Source organism: Herpailurus yagouaroundi, unplaced genomic scaffold (assembly GCF_014898765.1).
Source record: "Herpailurus yagouaroundi ecotype Mexico unplaced genomic scaffold, PumYag 163, whole genome shotgun sequence".
Taxonomy (NCBI): domain Eukaryota; kingdom Metazoa; phylum Chordata; class Mammalia; order Carnivora; family Felidae; genus Herpailurus; species Herpailurus yagouaroundi.
Window position 1 is genome coordinate 10334396 of NW_024412404.1, and position 18989 is coordinate 10353384.

Below are 18989 nucleotides of genomic sequence, written 5' to 3' on the forward strand. Positions count from 1 at the left end.
CACTGGTGAAAATTGAATCACATCTTTAGCAGATGGTTGGGGGTTTTTTTGTATTTAACCCTTACTGGAATGTTTCTCTATCATAGAAATATATGCCATATTAGGGTTATTTTATTTCATTTTGCCTTATTTTGCTAGGATAATGGCAAGGTGTTCCAAATAGATTAATATGAGAATGTAAGTGCCATGTTATATGTGTCTTAAGCTAAATTGAATCCATGTGGCACTTATTAAGAAATAGATTAAAATACCTGAAATTCTTTCAAACTGATTTTTGTTTTAAACTGCTCTTTCTGGTCTTAGGGTTTGTTGAGCTTCTTTGAAGAACAATTAATGATTAATCCATAATTTTACTGTTACTGTATAAATGTTTCTCCAGGGGCCTGAGTGGCTCAGCTCAGTCAGTTAAGCTAAATCTGACTTTGGTTTCCACTCAGGTCATGATCTCATCCTAAATTGAGCTCTGTGCTGACAGCGCAGAGCCTGCTTGAGATTCTCTCTCTCTCTCTCTCTCTCTCTCTCTCTCTCTCTCTCTCTCTCTGTATCTCCCTTCCTCACTCTCTATCATAAAATAAACGTTTCTCCATTTTTAAGGTAAAATGAAACATTTCTGAGTAGTTGGAAAGTTTTTCAACTAAAAGACTAAAAGGGGCCACCTGGGTGCTCAGTTTGTTGAGTTTCTGACTTCAGCTCAGGTCATGATCCCATGGATCATGGGTTCCAGTCCCATGTCAGGCTTGCTGCTGTCAGCACAGTGCGAGCTTTGGATCCTCTATCCCTCTCTCTCTCTTTGCCCCTCCCCTGCTCATAATCTCTCAAAAATAAATATTGTTTTAAATTGAATAATAAAAATAAACAGTATAGTTCTTTAATAGAGTATGTTTGTAAATGAGAAAAATCATTGTAAAGTCCACTTGTTAGACTTATTTTTCCCAGATATTTAAGTCAGTAATATTGGGAGAATGAAGAAAAAGTGTAGATTTTTAAATTGTATTAAACTTTTTATAAATTCAGTGGAAGTGGAAAGTGAGATCATTTAGAAAAAAGAAAAGAGGGGCGCCTGGGTGGCGCAGTCAGTTAAGCGTCCGACTTCAGCCAGGTCACGATCTTGCGTTCCATGAGTTCGAGCCCCGCGTCAGGCTCTGGGCTGATGGCTCGGAGCCTGGAGCCTGTTTCCGATTGTGTGTCTCCCTCTCTCTCTGCCCCTCCCCCGTTCATGCTCTGTCTCTCTCTGTCCCAAAAATAAATAAAAATGCTGAAAAAAAAAAAAAAAGAAAAGCAAGTTACATATAAAAAAATGGTTTTAGAGAAAATGAAGGAAAGAGAAGGGACCTATTTTTTCCTTTCTAAACTGCTTTGTAAAAAATTAAAATTAAAAAAGAAACTGCGTTGGGGGTGTCAGGGTGGCTCAGTCAGTTAAGCATCCTACCTCAGCTCAGGTCATGATCTCCCAACTTGTGGATTTGAGCCCTGCATCAGGCTCTTTACTGACAGCTAGGAACCTGGAGCCTGCGTCGGATTCTGTGTTTCCCTCTCTCCCTGCCCCCCTCCTGTTGCCGCTTTGTCTCTCTTTTGCTCTCAAAAATAAATAAACATTAGTGACGCCTGGGTGGATCAGTCAGTTAAGCATCTGAATTTTGCTCAGGTCATGTTCTCAGGGTTCATGAGTTCCAGCCCCGCATGGGGCTCTGTGCTGACAGCTCAGAGCCTGGAGCCTGCTTCAGATTCTGTGTCTCCCTCTCTTTCTGCCTCTTCCCCACTCATGTTCTGTCTCTCTCTCTCAAAAATAAATAAACATTAAAAAATAGATAACTGCTTTGAATATTATTCAGAAGTAAATATCTTTGTACTGTCATCTGACCTTGACCAAGTCAAAAAATTAACAAAAATGATAAAGCAGGACTATGAAAACATTTAGTTTTATTTTCCCATCCTTTTTATGTTCTAAATACCTGTTTTTGCATTTTTTTTAAGTTTTATTTAAGTAATTTCTACACCTAATGTGGGGCTTGAATTCATGACCCAAGGTCAAGAGTCACATGCTCCTCCAACGAAGCCAGCCAGGTGCCCCCTGTTTTTGCTTTTTTTTTTTTTTTTTTTTAGTGTTTATGTTTGAGAGAGAGAGTGCAAGCGGAGGTGGGATAGAGATGGAGGGAGGGAGACATAGAATCCAAAGCAGGCTTTGGGCTGTTCAGGGCTGGAATTCATGAACCTTGAGATCATGGCCTGATCTGAAGTCAGATACTAAAACTGACTGAGCCACTCAGGTGCCCCTGTTTTTGCATTTCTATTGTTTGATTCGGTCATTGTAGAACAATTGAAATTTTAAGAATTTCAGGTGTTTTTTTGAAATTTGTCTAAGTCAAGGTAGAAATGTAGCAACACAAAAAATCTTTTAAGTGGCACTTAGACTTTAGTAGGTACATTTTTCATTCCTCTCAAAATACTACTGTTCAGTCACATATTTTTTAATGTTTATTTTTTAATTTAAAAAAAATTTAATGTTTTTGAGAGAGAGAGTACAAGTGGCGAAGGGGCAGACAGGGAAGCACAGAATCCCAGTCAGGCTCCTCAGAGCCCAACACAGGGCTCGAGCTCACTAACCAAGAGATCATGACCTGAGTCAAAGTTGGACACTTATTTTAGAGAGAGAGAACATGAGCAGAGGAGGGACAGAGGATCTGAAGCAGGCTCTGTGCTGACAACAGAGACCATGATGTGGGGCTCAAACTATGATCATGACCCGAGCCAGAGTTGGATGCTTAACCGACTGAGCCATCCAGGTGGCCCTCAGCCACATACTTTTAAATATTTCACCTGGTCTGATCCCCAACAGCAACCTATTCCATCACAACTTGGAATTAGAGATAACTAATATTTTCTTATGAATCCGTGTTTATTCAGAAACTGTAGGATTATTCAACTTGAAGTCGTTTGTATGCCACTTTAAGAAAGTTTGAGGTGCTCTTGCCTTTCATCCTAACAATTCTATAACCTTAATCATAAAGTCTTGTAGCTTGAATAAATGGATCATGTTACTGATGAAGTAAATAACATTAATCCTATTATAAAATGCAAAACATCCTCTAAAGTGGTAAAAGAGTGCTGATTCTTTGGTATCAGTGGTCTTATATTAGTAAAGGAGAACTTTCTGCTTTTTTTTTTTTTTTTTTTAATATTTGTTTATTTCTGAGAGAGAGGGAGGGAGACCGAGCACAAGCAGGGGAGGGGCGGAGAGGGAGACACAGAATCCGTAGCAGGCTCCAGGCTCCGAGCTGTCAGCACAGAGCCTGATGCAGGGCTCAAACCCACAAGCTGTGAGATCATAACCTGAGCCAAAAGTCAAACGCTTAACTGACTGAGCCACCCAGGTACCCTGAGAACTTCCTGCTTCTATTTCTGATGAAATTGATAATGAACCATCACGGGACAGTGGAAGTACATTGTACAAATAATCCCAGCATCTTTATTGTTCTTGATAAAATTTAACTTCAGAATCTAGATGAACAAAACTGTATATTAGAGAAATAAAAGATTTAGGCCTTAGTTGTCTGAAATAGCAAGGTAAAACCATAAAAATTTTGAATGCAGACCAGAGAATTAATGTTACAGGATATTTCAGAATATTTGGAATGCCTTCTGTAAACAATCTATGGAAGTGATCAAGGGGGAATAGCTCAGCATAAAGTTAGAATTAACTTCTCACTAACATTCACTTAATAGCCTTTTAAAATCTCAGAGGTGATTTGGTATTTATCTAATAACACCAGATTTGGGATGACAATAAATTTTATAGATAGAAGAATATTTTTATATAATTGATAACAGCTTATATAAATACCTTGAACAAATTGTGTCCCAAGGAATTCCAGAATCATGGTGGCAAAGTTAAGAGCTAACATAGGACTTTTCCACCTTGTCTTTCATGTTTCAGCAGAGTGAAACCTAAATAGTTCACTCTTCAATGGTAATTCCTTGGAAAACATTGTCTTACTGTAAGTGGAAAGCAAAAGAAACATAAACACCCTGAACTTCACGGGCTGGACTAGGTCGGACAGATGTTGCTCATGTCCTTTTTACCTGCCCTCTCTGCCTTCTGAGAGTTTATGGTAGTACTGCGTGTGTCACTTGTAACTGCACCTCACCTTCTGCACAGGTGCATGATTCACAGAGAATATCCCAATTGTGTACCCCTGGGCCATTGTCTCTAGACCCTAAGACTGGCAGGATATGGGGTTGCACCTTTGTGGAGGGGTCAAGCTTTGGAGACTGCCAAAGGTAGACTCAAGAGGAAAGCCATTTGATGCTTTCACATTTTTGGTAAATTTTAATGTCCATCTTTAGCACCAGTGGAGACAAGTAAACTTGGACACAGGGCCAAAGACCACAACAGCCCCAAGAGTCTCAACTTTCCCTGTGCTTCGGTTGGGGGGAAAATTTCCAAGGCCTTAGTCTCTGGGCCACAACTCAGAGCCTTACCTGAGATCAAGGGGACAAAATGGGTTTCTGCTACAATGACAATGTAATTGTGTTGTACCTTCATACAGTGGTGGTCACATTCTGGTAAAAAAAAAGGACAATAATTATGTAGAAAGCAAAAAACCATTTGGAAATTATCCATTTGAATGGATAGAAATGTGAAATGTGGTAACTATGGATGAATTTGCTTATTAGAATGTGGACAAAATTTATCAGAAATGTATTAGGGAATTTACCCATGGATATCTATGCCCAAAAGGCATTAAAGAATTTGATGAAAACAGATAGTGGTACTTGTATATAGCAAACAGTAAAGATACTCTGTTTAGGTATCTAGATAGAGTTATTGACACTCCAGCAGGAAAGGAATGATTTCTTTTGTGGTTGACTGGATCCAAGCCAACCTTGGCGAGTTCTCTGTAATCCAGGTATTAATTGACCTTGAGAGGCTACTCAGAGCCTGATATTTTGGAATACTGACTAGAATTCATCAAAAATACTATAGTGGAGAGGCGCCTGGATGGCTCAGTAGGTTACGTGTCTGGTTCTTGATCTTGGCTCAGGTGATCTCATCTCAGGTCATGATCTCACAGTTTGTGAATCCGAGCCCCGTGTCAGGGTCTCTGCTGACAGCATGGAGCCTGCTTGGGGTTCTGTCTCTTCCTCTCTCTGCCCTTGCCCAGCTCACGTGTGCGTGCTCTCTCAAAATAAATAAACCTAAAAAAAAAAAAATACTAGAGGCACCTGGGTGGCCCAGTTGGTTAAGCATCTGACTCCTGATTTAAGTTCAGGTCATGATCTCACTGTATGTGAGTTCAAGCCCCACAACGGGCTCCAGCTGCTTGGGATTGTCTCTCTCCCTGCCCCTTCCCCACTTGTGCTCTCTTCCTATCTCTTCCTCAAAAATATATAAATTTAAAAATAAAAAATGAAATACTATAGTGAGGACTATAGATAAGAGTTTGACCTAATACTAAAAGGGATTTCAGAGCACTCTGTGACAGTCCTATACCTACTTCCTTGATGCAGCCTTTGTAGCCCAGCATACCCATCTCAGGAGACCTTTGCAAGTCCGCAAGTAAGTTCAAAAAACATGTATTGGTTTTAAGCAAAGGATTGAGGTGAACACAGTAAGTAGAGGCACCGTAAAAGGCTCCTCTATAGGCCATGTAGTGTGTACCACATTTCCTGATTTAACTGCAGTATAGTTGCCGTATCTGTGGGTTCCAGAAAAGAAGTGTTTCCCACTATAATTTCATAAACAGATTGTTTTGACGTTAGTTAGAATTAATTTCTAAGAATATCTTTACTAAGTGTTTTTGTTAGATGAAGCTTAATGGAATAATGAGAATGTTTCAAGAATCATTGACACATTTCACTGCCTTGTTTTATGATATATTAATAGAATGGGTGATATATAGACCGTAATTTATTGTTAAACCGGCAACTTCTTTTGAGAGGACGATGCCAAGAATTATACCAAGACATCGAGTATAAACCAGGATTAAGTCAAATTAATTATTGCCTACTATTCATCTTGTGGGTAATATTGACCTGCTCTCTTGGTGTTCACTAGTTTAAAAACAAGCCTCAAGCTTATTATACATCAATGAAGATTACATCCCAAAGTACTTTTGACCATAAATTATTAGTTTTTCTTGTGTATGTAGAGAACATATATTATTAGATAGTCAGGATATTGCTTAAGTCACTGAGTCAGTTCCTATTTGAGCCCGTTAATGATGGAGTGTGAATGTGATCATTATGCCTAAACTAAGGCATGGTACTTCAAACTGGTACTCATCAGAATCACCTGACAGGCTTGTGTTCTTTTGTTTTTGTTTTTGCTTTTTTTCTGACAGGCTAATTAAAACTCATAGGCCAAGCCTACTTCCAGAATTTCTGATTGAGAAGGTTTGGGGTGGGGCCTGATGCTGTTCTAGCTTAACGTACTTAGAGACCCTCCTAACTAAGGTATATATAATAGGTTTCCCTACTTAATGTCTGCTTTTTTTTCATTAAAAACATTTTTTTGATGTTTATTTGTTTTTGAGAGAGACAGAGACAGAGTGTGAGTGGGGAAGGGGCAGAGAGAGGGAGACACAGACTCTGAAGCAGGCTCCAGGCTCCAAGCTGTCAGCACAGAGCCTGATGCGGGGCTTGAACTCACAGACTGTGAGATCATGGCCTGAGCCGAAGTCGGATGCTTAACTGACTGAGCCACCGAAGGTGCCCCATTAATGCGTGATTTTTAAAAAACAACTCCAAGGAGGGGGGCGCCTAACTGGCTCAGTTGGTGGAGCATGCGATTCTTGATCTTGGGGTCGTGAGGTCAAGCCCCATGGTGGGAGTAGAGATTACTTAAAAAAATAAAAATCTAAAAAAAACATTAAAACGAACTCCAAGGAAAATAGCAATTGTCTTGGAGATATGATCTGGGCAATTTGAGCATTTTCTGTAGGGGTAAATATTTCTACATTGGATAAGCAAGTCTAGGAACCTGCAGGATGTTGACTTTGAAAAGCTACTTTGAGATAGTTTTTTTATGAGAAGGGTCACAACTACTGAACAAATCTGGGAAAAATCAATTTTCTTCATAGTGTTTTGTTTCACTTCTCACCCTCAAGCTGACATGACTATATAATTCCCTTATGAGGTACCATTCTGAACATAATCTAAGGTGGAGTGTCTGTGTGTGATTGGATGGGTGACAAGCAGGATGCTCAGACATAATAGTTTGTGAAGGTGGTTAAGTGCTTGGTTGGGAGAACAGGTAGGTGGTAAAGGGGCCGATCAGCTGGGTTGGGCAAGAACACTGGGTTGCTGGGCTGAGAGGGGAAAAAATTAAAGAATTGAGATGGTCAGCAGAGGGAGGGGTAAACAGTAGGCAACAAAGTATTTTTGACAACGGAGAGGTCAAGAAAATGGCAAGGCAAGAGTTAGGCAAATAAGCTATGGGGGAGGTTCTCTTGAAGCGGTGTGAATTGTGTGCGAAGGCACAGATTCCAGGTTCTCTGTGTGTGTCCCCAGCCAGAGGTTAGTCTAACGTCTGCCTGGATTTAAAGGGACTATTTATTCTTCAAGACTGGCTTCATCCTTTGAAACCTCAACTGAAAAGGCTGTGTTCTCTCCTTGAAGCAGAAGGGGAGCTTCCAGGACTAGTTAGGACCCCCTAGAGAAATTGCTTTGAACTGGGCAAAGCAAATGGTGGGAGAAACTTTATTTGGCTAAATTAGATAAATCCTAAAATGTTGCTCCATCGAGCATTTAAGGAACTAGAATATATCGATAATCAATGAATCTGGTGATGTGGGGGTCATCCCAACTGTGCCACTCCCCCAGACCCAACCCAGGGCAGGCTGATAGTCCAGATTCCCGTGTACAGGCTGACATCATTGCCCGAAAGTATAATCTGGTGAGTGGAGAGAATAAAGGGGATGAGGAGGTAGTAATCCTCTAGGCTGTGGACTGAAAAATCTCAGTTTCAGGGAAATGGATCAGTTTGACTGAAGACAAGAGCTTTACGTGGGTGGGGGCATTTGGGTTCACACCACTATTTATTCAAAATATGTATAAACATCTTAATATATTTAAAAAAATTTTTTTAATGTTTAGTTTTGAGAGTGCAAGATGCAGAGAGAGGAGACACAGAATCTGAAAAAGGCTCTAGGCTCTGAGCCAAAGTCAGATGCTTAACTGACTGAGCCACCTAAGTGCCCTCTAAGTGGATATTGTAAAAAAAAATTTTTAGGGGCGCCTGGGTGGCTCAGATGCTTGGGCGTCTGACTCGGGCTCGGGTCATGAGCTAATGGTTCATTGGGTTCGAGCCTTGTGTTGGGCTCTGTGCTGACAGCTGGAAGCCTGGCACCTGCTTCTGATTCTGTGTCCCCCTCTCTTTGCCCCTCTCTCCCTTACACTCTTCAAAAATGAATAAATGTTAAAAAAATTTTTTTTAAGAAAAACGTTTTTTTAATGTTTATCTTTTGAGAGAGAGAGAGAGTGTGCCAGCTGGGGAGGAGCAGAGAGAGAGGGAGACACAGAACACTAAGCAGGCTCCAGGCTCTGAGCTGTCAGCACAGAGCCCAATGCAGGGCTCAAACCCACACACTGTCAGATCATGACCTGAGCCAAAGTTGGACGCTTAACCGACTGAGCCACCCAGGCACCCCTAAGTGGATATTTTAAAACATCTAATCATGGGGTGTCTGGGTGGCTCACTCAATTAAGCCTGTGGCTCAGGTCATGATCTCATGATTCGTGGGTTTAAGCCCCACATCAGATCCTCTGTCTTCCTCTGTCTCTGCCCATCCCCACCTTGTTCATGTGCTCTCTCTTTCTCTCCCTCCCTTTCTCAAAAATATATAAACACAAATGAATAAATAAAACATCTATTCTTAGCGAAGGTGTTTAAACCTTAAAAATTTTTAAGTCTAGGTTTAGATATCTCAATCATCTTTTAAATATTTGGCTCTTGACATTGTTTTAAAGAGCCTTGAGAACAGATGGCTTTCTAATTCATCAGTTTTAGGATGCATGTGCCTTGGACATAACATCAAAGAATGTCATATAATCATGTTAATTTCTATCCTTTATTGCACTACTGCAGTAGCCACTAAAGGCAATACTGTTATTGGCTGTAATAATAGCCAATGTTGTTATTAACATATGGCTAAGAGGGTACCTCTTTGTATGAAGTTTGTTCTAGGTTCTCAAGTTTGGGGGATTAATTTAACTTCAGATTTGGACTTTTTCCAAACATTTTTTTATAGTTGGTGTTTATTTGTATTTTCATGACCTTTGCCCTAAAAACTCTCTGAACTACTAAATCGGGTGGAAGTTTCAACTTTGGTTACATATGCATGTGATCCAACAATAATTGATATTGTACCATTGTAGTTCAGTCAAATGAAGCTTCATGAAATGCGAGAATAGCTTTATTTTTTTAATGTTTACTTATTTTTGAGAGAGTGCTGAGTGGGGAAGAGACAGCAAGAGAGGGAGACAGGATCTGAAGCAGGCTCTGTGCTGACAGCAGAGTCTGATGAGGGGGCTCGAACCTACAAACTGCAAGGTCATGAGATCATGACCCAAGCCGAAGTTGGACACTCAACAGACTGAGGCACCCAGGTGCTCTACTTTTTTTTTTTTTCTTTTTAAGTAAACTCTACACCCAAAATGACTGAAACTTACCATCCCAAGAACAAGAGTTGCATGTTCTACGGACTGAGCCAGACAGGCGCCCCTTTGAGCAGGGAATAACTTGAAGTGTAATCTATGGAAAGCCATTAAATGGAGGTTATTGCAATTTTCTCACATCTAAAGAGACAAAATATGAGGAATTTGCATGCCCTATGGTTCATGATCATACTAAATTTTCTAATTCAAAATAAACCAAAAGATGGTCTTGGGATTAGTTTGCTAATTAATTCCAAATTCTCCTTTGGAATAGTCATATAAAAGTTTAGAGACATGAAAAAAAAGAAGTTTGGAGACTTGATACAGCAATTAGTATAAACACAAAATTCAACTAAGAAAATTTTAAAGATTTTATTGGCTTTATTCAATGATTTGTGAATCAGGTAGCATTCCATCTAGCAAATGAAAAGGAACTCCAGGAGCATCTGGGTGGTTCAGTCGGTTAAGCATCCGACTTGGGCTCAGGTCATGATATCACGGCTCGTGAGTTCGAGCCCTGCGTCGGGCTCTGTGCTCACAGCTCAGAGCCTGGAGCCTGCTTCAGATTCTGTGTCTCCTTCTTTCTCAGCCCCACTCCATCTTGCACTCTGTCTCTCAAAAATGAATAAACATTAAACAAACAAAAAAATTTTTTAAAGGAACTCCAAAGAGCTGGGGGTGGGACAAAGTGGATTATTTGTGGCGAGGTCACCTTCCTTTAGGAGATGGCAGGGGTCATTCAAGCAGATTGCCTCATTTAGAGTTGACTAGATAATTCCAGATTGACTAGTTTAAGTTTCTACTTCTGGGAAAAGTTAAAACTGTAATTAAGTTGGCATTAAGTCTTGATTTGGTGATGTGGACTTAGCACAAATGACTCCATCTTGGGCCTGTTGACTCTTTTTATAACAATTATTTATGCTGCAGAAAAAAAATTCTTTTGATTATATTATTTCCCCATTCTAAAGGTGAGAAAATGCAACCAAAAAAGTTATTCCTTTATTGAATAATTCAGATAAATGGCATAGGGTTTAATATTTCGCATCATCTTGCCTTAGTAAAACCTCAAGTCTGCTTCCTACTTGAACCTGGCCTCCCAGTCTTTTTATGAGATTATATTTCCTTTTTTTTTTTTAAATATTATATTTCCAAATGGAGCTCACTGGTTATCTCTAGCCTTTTTTATCTTCCTTCAGGCAGGGAAAAAGCAGAATCTACTTTTAACATGTATAGAATAAATATTTAATGTCCATTCATTTCCTTGCTGAGATAGATAGACCTGTTGAAAGCCAGTCCCTGGCCATACAAAGAACACTTGCTGTTTCTGGCTAGAACATAAATATTTAATTAAAACCTACTTTGAACCATTCTTCCTTAAGGTATAAAATATACTAGCCTTGGGATACACTTAAGCCATTTCCCAAACCATCTGTTATTTATCCTAGAGTTTTTATCAGCTTTGCAAATTCAGGAGGCAGTCACTTGGCTTTTGGAAATGTTTACAAGAGGTGAATGTTTAACCTTTAGCTACTGTTTCCAGAAGAGTATCAACCATCACTGTAAGAATTGGAATTTGGAGGGGCACCTGGGTGGCTAAGTCGGTTAAGTGTCTGACTCTTGATTTGGGCTCAGGTCATGATATCATGGTTTGTGAGAGCCCCCCCGTTGGGCTCTGCACTGACTGCATGGAGCCTGCTTGGGATTCTCTCCCTCCCTCTCTCTGCCCCTCCCCTGCCTGTGCTCAATCTCTCTCTCTCAAAATAAATAAACATTAAAAAAAAGAAGGAGGAGGGGGAGGAGGAGAAAAAGAATTGGAATTTGGAATAAAATGAGACATGTACCATTCTAAAGTTAATTCTTTAGCTCCGTAGTTAATTTGCGTCTATTTTAAGGTATGGCCGTGGTTAGCTCTCAGTTGCCTGCGCCTTCCAGCCGTCTGCAGATAAATTGAGGAAATTGAAGCCTAGAGGTAGAAGCTATGATCCACAAGCTTCTTGCTTTCCTGTGCATTCAGCATAGTTCCAGCAGTACTTTTGTTTTAAATTATTAAGGATTTGTGGGGCGCCTGGGTGGCTCAGTCAGTTGAGCGTCAGACTTTGGCTCAGGTCATGATCTCGTGGTCCATGAGTCAAGCCCCACATCTGGCTCTGTGCTGACAGCTCAGAGCCTGGAGCCTGCTTCGGATTCTGTGTCTCCCTCTCTCTCTGACCCTCCCCTGTTCATGCTCTGTCTCTCTCTGTCTCAAAAATAAATAAACATTAAAAAAAATTTTTTTTAATTATTAAGGATTTGTTATAAGTAAAGATTCCTCTTTAATAAATAGCAGATCAGTTCCTGTTTCCTGAAAGCCAGTCTTTATCTGCTTGAATAGAAGAAAGTCATCACTTCTTTTGATTCCATTGCCCAAGATTATGAAGTCACACATACACTTCTGTTACAATTATTGAGAGGATTGGCAGTTACTCTGTTAATTTTACCTATATCCAAAACGGCAGTCGGGAAAAGTAAAAAGTTGAAGTGTCACAGTATAAAAGAGAGAAACTTAACTAATAAAGGTATGGTGGGTGGGGTTTAGTCAGTGTAGATATGAAGGATTGATTTGACCTAGCAAACTAAAATGGATTTTTCCTGCAATTAAAAAAAAAAAATTAGGAGTTCAACCTTCAGCTCTATTCCACACTAAAAAGAAAAAAATGCTGATTCGGGCCAGCTGTGATTTAATAGTACTTATATTGACAGTAAAACTCTTTATTAAGATAACAGTAGAGTTGAAAGTCTAAGCTGCAGGCTCAGAGCTATTTCTTGCAGTAACTCTTTATTTATTTATTTTATTATTTATTTATTTATTTATTTATTTATTTATTTATTTATTTTTTGCAGTAACTATTTAAGTGTCATCTCACCCATCTTAAAATGCTTCCCATTTGTAAAGGGAGTATTAATTTTTTTCTTTTTTTTTTAACATTTTTTTTTGAGACAGAGCATGAACAGGGGAAGGTCAGAGAGAGGGAGACACAGAATCTGAAACAGGTTCCAGGCTCTGAGCTGTCAGCACAGAGCCCGACGCAGGGCTCGAACTCACGGACTGCGAGATCATGACCTGAGCCGAAGTCGGCTGCTCAACCAACTGGGCCACCCAGGCGCCCCAATTTTTTTCTTTTTTTATTATAGTTGATACACAGTGTTACATTAGTTTCAGGTATACAACATAATGATTCAAATATAATGTAAATTACTTTGAGCAAATATATATTATCCCTAAATGATGTAATCCCATAGATAACTACATTGTTCTAGTCACTGCAAAGATGCTCAAAGCTTTACTGAGTACTTTCAAGACAACACTGTCTCAAATGAAAGTGGTTTTACATTCAAACTTTAATTGAGAGGACGATAGAGGAAATATAAATCATAACCAAAAAGGTTTGGATAAGAAAAAAATTGTGACATAATTCTGGAATGTTGTGTAAATAAGACAGATATTTATAGTTCTAAGATAGATGTAAGAAATGATATTTATTTCATAAAATCTATGTTTCAAAGTATACTGTATAATCTTAATCTTATTTCAATATTGTTTTACACCTTTCTTACCCCAGTCCTTACCCTAAATCATCTTTCATTCAGTCACCTTTTCGGGTTACAAGGTAGGGCTTTTTCTCATCCTCCCACTTTGCAGCTGAGAATACTTTGGCAATGAACCAAAACCGTGGGGACCTAGCTCAGATCACACTTGGACTGTGAGGAATGTTTGCCTGCCAAACCATGTAACACTAGCTGCAGTCTCTCCCCGGCTTTTTAAGGAAGTGAAAACATTTGGATTGTTTTTCTTAATTCTCATGAGAGATACCAAATAAAAACAAGATGTCTTGGATTCTTTTCATTATGAACTGGAATTCGGAGAAATTTACTATAAATTCTTCTTTGAGAGCCTATGCTATTTTTGGAAAAGCAGTTTACGATCATGTAGTTTAAGAATGAGGTAGCTGTGGGTGCGGTGCCTGGGTGGCTCAGTCGGTTAAGCGTCCGACTCTTGGTTTCAGCTCAGGTCATGATTTCACAGGTTCATGAGATTGAGCCCCATGTCAGGCTCCGTGCTGATAGCATTGAGCCTGCTTAGGATTCTCTCCTTCTCTTTCTGCCACTCTCTCCCCCTCCTCTCAAAATAAGTAAATATTAGGGAAAAAACCTTAAGAACAAAGAATGATGTAGCTATGATGAACTGATCAGAAACTGGTATGTTGCTGCTTCAGTAACAGGTTCACACATCTGTCCTCTTTTTTTCCTGCTCAGAGTGTTTCCTTGGCACTTAACATGGTTCCTATCATAATTTTTTAAAATATTTTTTTAATGTGTATTTATTTTTGAGAGGCAGATAGAGTGTGAGTGGGGGAGGAGCAGAGAGGGAGACACAGAGTCTGAAGCAGACTCCAGCCTCTGAAACCGTCGGCACAGAGCCCGACATGGGGCTCGAACTCACACACCATGAGATCATGACCGGAGTCAAAGTCGGACACTTAACCGACTGAGCCACCCAGGTGTCCCCATAATTTTATTTTTCAGTAAGTTTACACCTAATGTGGGGCTTAAACTCAGGATTCCAAGATCAAGAATCACATGCTCTATTGACGGAGCCAGCTGGGTGCCCTCCTACCATAAACTTCATGTAGGGCTTCTATACTGCTGTTTCACAACCAGCTGAGTAAGGCACTTTGTTTCACAGAAGTCCTTTGTGGTTTCCCCTTTTCCTTTGCAAATGTTGAGCTTGGGGTCGAAGAATGGAGATGTTATCAACCATGATGAAAAAATCACATGTACATAAAATGTTTGAAGATGAAAAGTGGATGGATGAAAGCTAAGAGAGGACACCTCTTCATTCCGGATGCTTAGCAAGCGGCTGTCCCAAACATTTGGGGTGGGGAATGGTATGTTGAATTAAAAATTGTGAAACAAAGTCATATTTGCTCCTGATTCTCTTCATACCTACTAAAAATACACAAATATAAAATGGAGGGAAAGCTCCAATCTCCAGTGAGAGAACAGCCCCAAGTATTATGAAGGGAGAGTGCTGCTGAGAGCTGACACTCACCTCTTAGACCCTGAACAATCCGTATCTTCTCCACAACAGCATGACAACATGGATGCTGCTTGGGATTCTCTCTCTCCTTCTCTCTCTCTCTCTCTGCCCCTTCCCCACTCACATATGAATATGCTCTCTCTCTCTCTCTCTCTTTCAAAAATAAACTTAAAAAAAAAAATCAGGGCTGCCTTTGTGGCTCAATAGGTTGAGCATCTGACTTCAGTTCAGGTTATGATCTCACGGTTCATCATCGCATCTTGGCCTTTTGGCTGTATCAGATGTGATCTTGCGTTTCTTGAGTTCCAGCCCCACATCGGGCTCTCTGCTGTCAGCACAGAGCCTGCTTGGGGTCCTCTGTCCCCCTCTCTCCGCCCCTCCCCCACTTATGCGTGCTGTCTCTCAAAAATAAGGATTTTTTAAAAAATCAATTAGGGGCACCTGGGTGGCTCGATCGGTTAAGTCTTCAACTCTTTTTTTTAATGTTTATTTTTGAGAGAGAGAGAGGGAGCGGGGAGGGGCAGAGAGAGAGATGGAGACAGAGGATCCAAAGTGGGCTCTGCGCTGACAGTGGAGAGTCCAATCTGGGGCTTGAACCCACACACTGTGAGATCATGACCTGAATCAAAGTTGGATGCTTAACTGACTGAGCCACCCAGGTGCCCTCAGAGCCTTCATGACTCTTGATTTTGGCGGAGGTCATGATCTCACGACTGTGAGATGAGTCCTGCATCAGACTCCCTTCTGGGCCTGGAGCCCACTTAAGATTCTCGCTCTCTCTCTCTCTCTCTCTCTCTCTCTCTGCCCCTTCCCCACTCATGCTTTGTCTCCCCCCAAAAATAAAACTAAATCAAAATTTAAAAAATTACAAAACCCCAGCAAATCTCCTTTCTGAGCGATTGTAATCAGTTGAAAAGAATTCTTTTCCTGTTGTCTGCTAGTGTGAATTACTTACCATCATATGGCAATTTGAACATCCGTGAGGAATTAGAAAACAATTAATGGCTTCAAATTCTTCTGAGCAGCGGGTACACTGTGGGTGTATGTACACTGTTAATATTCAAAATATAAATGAAGTTTTAGGCAAATGAAAACAGGCTACATTGACGTTAAAACAAATCGTGACAGATCTCACAGTTTTGTGAGTTGGAGCCCCTTGTCGGGCTCTGTGCTGACTCTGCAGAGCCTGCCTGGGATTCTCTCTCTCTCTCTCTCTCTCTCTCTCTCTCCCTTTCTCCTCCCCAGCTCATACTCTGTCTCTCTCAAAATAAATAAATAAGCTTTAAAAAATGATTTTAAAAAATCCTGATATCGTGAATGTCATGGAGTTGTCCACGTAAGAATGAATAATTTTGATGTAGGTAGAATAAGCAAGTTATATTACATCAATGGCATTTTAATTTTTAAAAATGATGAGATTTGGGGCACCTGAGGGCTCAGTCGGTTAGGCATCTAACTTTGGCTCATGTCATGTTGTCACAGTTTGTGGGTTCGAGCCCTGCTTCAGGCTCTGTACTGACAGCTCAAAGCTTGGAGCCTGCTTCAGATTCTGTGTCTCCCTCTCTCTCTGCCCTTTCCCCACTGGTGCTCTGTCTCTCAAAAATAAATAAACCTTAAAAAAATTTTTTAAAATAAAAACAATGTGATTCTTTTGAATAACATAACTACGAGTTCTCAAAAAAGAAAAGAGATATTCTTTAAAAAAAAAAAAAAAAGATTTACTTTTGAGAGAGAGAGTACAAGCGGGGAAGGGGCAGAGAGAGAGGGACAGAAAATCCGAAGTGGGCTCTGTGCTGACAGCTCAATGTTGGGCTCCAATGCCTGAGCTGTGAGATCATGACCTGAGCCAAATTTGGGCGCTCAACCGACTGAGCCACCCAGGTGCCCCAAAAAGAGATATTCTTTATGAAATGATCTACCAAAGGGTTTGCTCTGCTCATCTTATTAAAATGTTCTAACATACACATGCAAATTTATTTACAGTAAACTTTTAGACAATCTAGTATAAAACAAGTTTGCCTATAAATGCATTTCTCCCCTCATGCAAAAGGATATTTACACTCGTAAGAAATGTGCTTTGAGGGGCGCCTGGGTGGCTCAGTCAGTTAAATGTCTAACTTCAGTTTGGATCATGATCTCAAGGTTCGTGAGTTCGAGCCCCACCCACATCAGGCTCTGTCTGCTGTCAGTGCAGAGCCTGCTTCAGGTCCTCTGCCCCTCCCCTGCTCTCTCTCTCTCTCTCTCTCTCAAAAATAATAAACATTAAAAAAAAGAAAGAAAGAAATGTGCTTTGAGAACTCACTGGCCCTTGGAGTTCTCTGATTTCCTAAAAAATTCAGTTTCTGAAGTAGAGGGCCTGTTCTCTGGTGGTTTTGAATTCCAAGGAAACTGATTGCTACACAGGGCTCGAATAAAGTTTGCCGTAAACATCTGTGGGAAATCTGGGGATAATCTTGTAGAGGGGTATTAAATTTGCAGGGCCTGTTGGCTGTTTACCCCCGAAGTGTTAGGTCCCCGTCTGGTAAATGAGGTGAATTCTTTGGCACTTTTTTCCTAAGGAGTCTGGAGAGCTCTAAGGATTGGTAAGCAGGCTGCCTTGCACTTTTTAAGCCCTGGTTTGAATCTAACCCGGGTTAACCTTGTGACCCTGAATTGTTTGTGTGAAATGAAGTGGTGATCTCAGTCTTGCCTGAAGGAAACGCCTTTTACACAGAAATTGGCACTAATTGGTCTCCCTGTTGACAGGCTTCACTGAGAGCCTGTGATTGAGTAGGCAGTGAGAACAGAAACTAAATTACCCCACCTCAGCTCCGCATGTCGGCTGAAGGACACCGAGGGGGCAGCTACCAGTTCTCCCCTCTTCAGCGGCATCGAACATGTAAAGCAACGGACTAGATCCGGGAGGTCTGAAGGCCTGTCGTGTGTGCACTAAGGAATGATCCTTGCCATACGTCTGGCCCTGTTCTGCAAAGCAGTCTTGGCGCCGATAGGGCTCTCAACCAGGATTCTGCAAACTTTTTTTTGTAAAGGGCCAGAGAGGAGACAGAGATAGGTTGGGTTTTGCAGACCATACAGATTTTGTTGGAGCCACTCAACTCGACTGACAAACGCAGCCACATAGCATACATATGTGAATGCATGTGCCGATCTCCCAACACAACAGTAGGGACGTGAAAAATTGAGTTTTATATACTTTTCACATGTCAAGAAATAGTCTTCCTTTTTTTTTTTCCTTTCAAGCATTTAAAAATATAAAGATTACCTTTAGCTTACAGGCCATACAAAAACAGGCAGTGGGCCAGATTTGGCCTACCACCCATAATTTGCTACCTCTGTTTTATTTTATTTTATTTTATTTTATTTTATTTTATTTTAGTTATTTTTAGGCCATAATTCTTTTTTTTTTTTTAATTTGAGAGAGAGAGAGAGAGCAAGTGGAGGAGAAGGGCAAAGGGAGAAAGAAATCCATGTTCAGCAAGGAGCCTGACCTGGGGCTTGGTCCCACGACCCTGGAATCATGACCTGAGCTGAAATTGAAATCAAGAGTCAGTCGCTCAACTGACTGAGCCACCCAGATGCCCCCATAATTCTTTTTTAATTCAAGTATAATTAACATACAGTGTTATACTAGTTTTATTATATTAGAATCAATATAATGATTCAGTAATTCTATACATTTCTCGCTGCTCATCAAGATGTGTGTACTCTGAACCCCCTTTATATCACCCAAAAAATGTGGAACATTTCACAAATTTGTGTGTCATCCTTGCTCAGGGGCCATTCTAATCTCTGCATCATTCCAATTTCAGTATATGTGCTACGGGAGCAAGCACTGCTGACCTCTGCTTCTGACCAAGACTTGGAACTTTCCCTCGCTCCCACGCCAGCTAGTTAGTGACTGAGCTGTGGAACCCTGAGCACTGGCTTAACTTCCATGGGCCTCGGTCTCTTTATCCAGTGTGTTTTGACAGAATGGGGAGGAACAGAAACAAATGAAACAAAGTTCCTTTTAGCTATATTAGATTTCCTGAGTCTATTCTAGGAGTGTAAGTCAACACAAGCAATGTTATGTATGTGGAATGGAAATTAGTTAAGTTAAAGGAAACACATAAATCTTAATATTCTCAATGTGATTCTTTGTCCTAGTAAGAGGAGCAATGTCACCATCCTGAGAGCAAGACCAAAATTTGTAGCCTCCTATCTCTATTCGAAGGCTCACACCCTTTCTTTTTGTTTTGCCAATGCTATTCTTTTTCTT

General features: G+C 40.5%; 1 non-coding gene across 1 annotated transcript; it reads right to left on the reverse strand.

The window, feature by feature from the left end:
• Positions 1–18460: 18460 nt before the first annotated feature.
• On the reverse strand, positions 18461–18564 carry LOC121037620 (U6 spliceosomal RNA). The gene has a single exon (XR_005793881.1). It is a non-coding gene; the product is annotated as a U6 spliceosomal RNA (small nuclear RNA).
• Between the last annotated feature and the right edge of the window lie 425 nt (positions 18565–18989).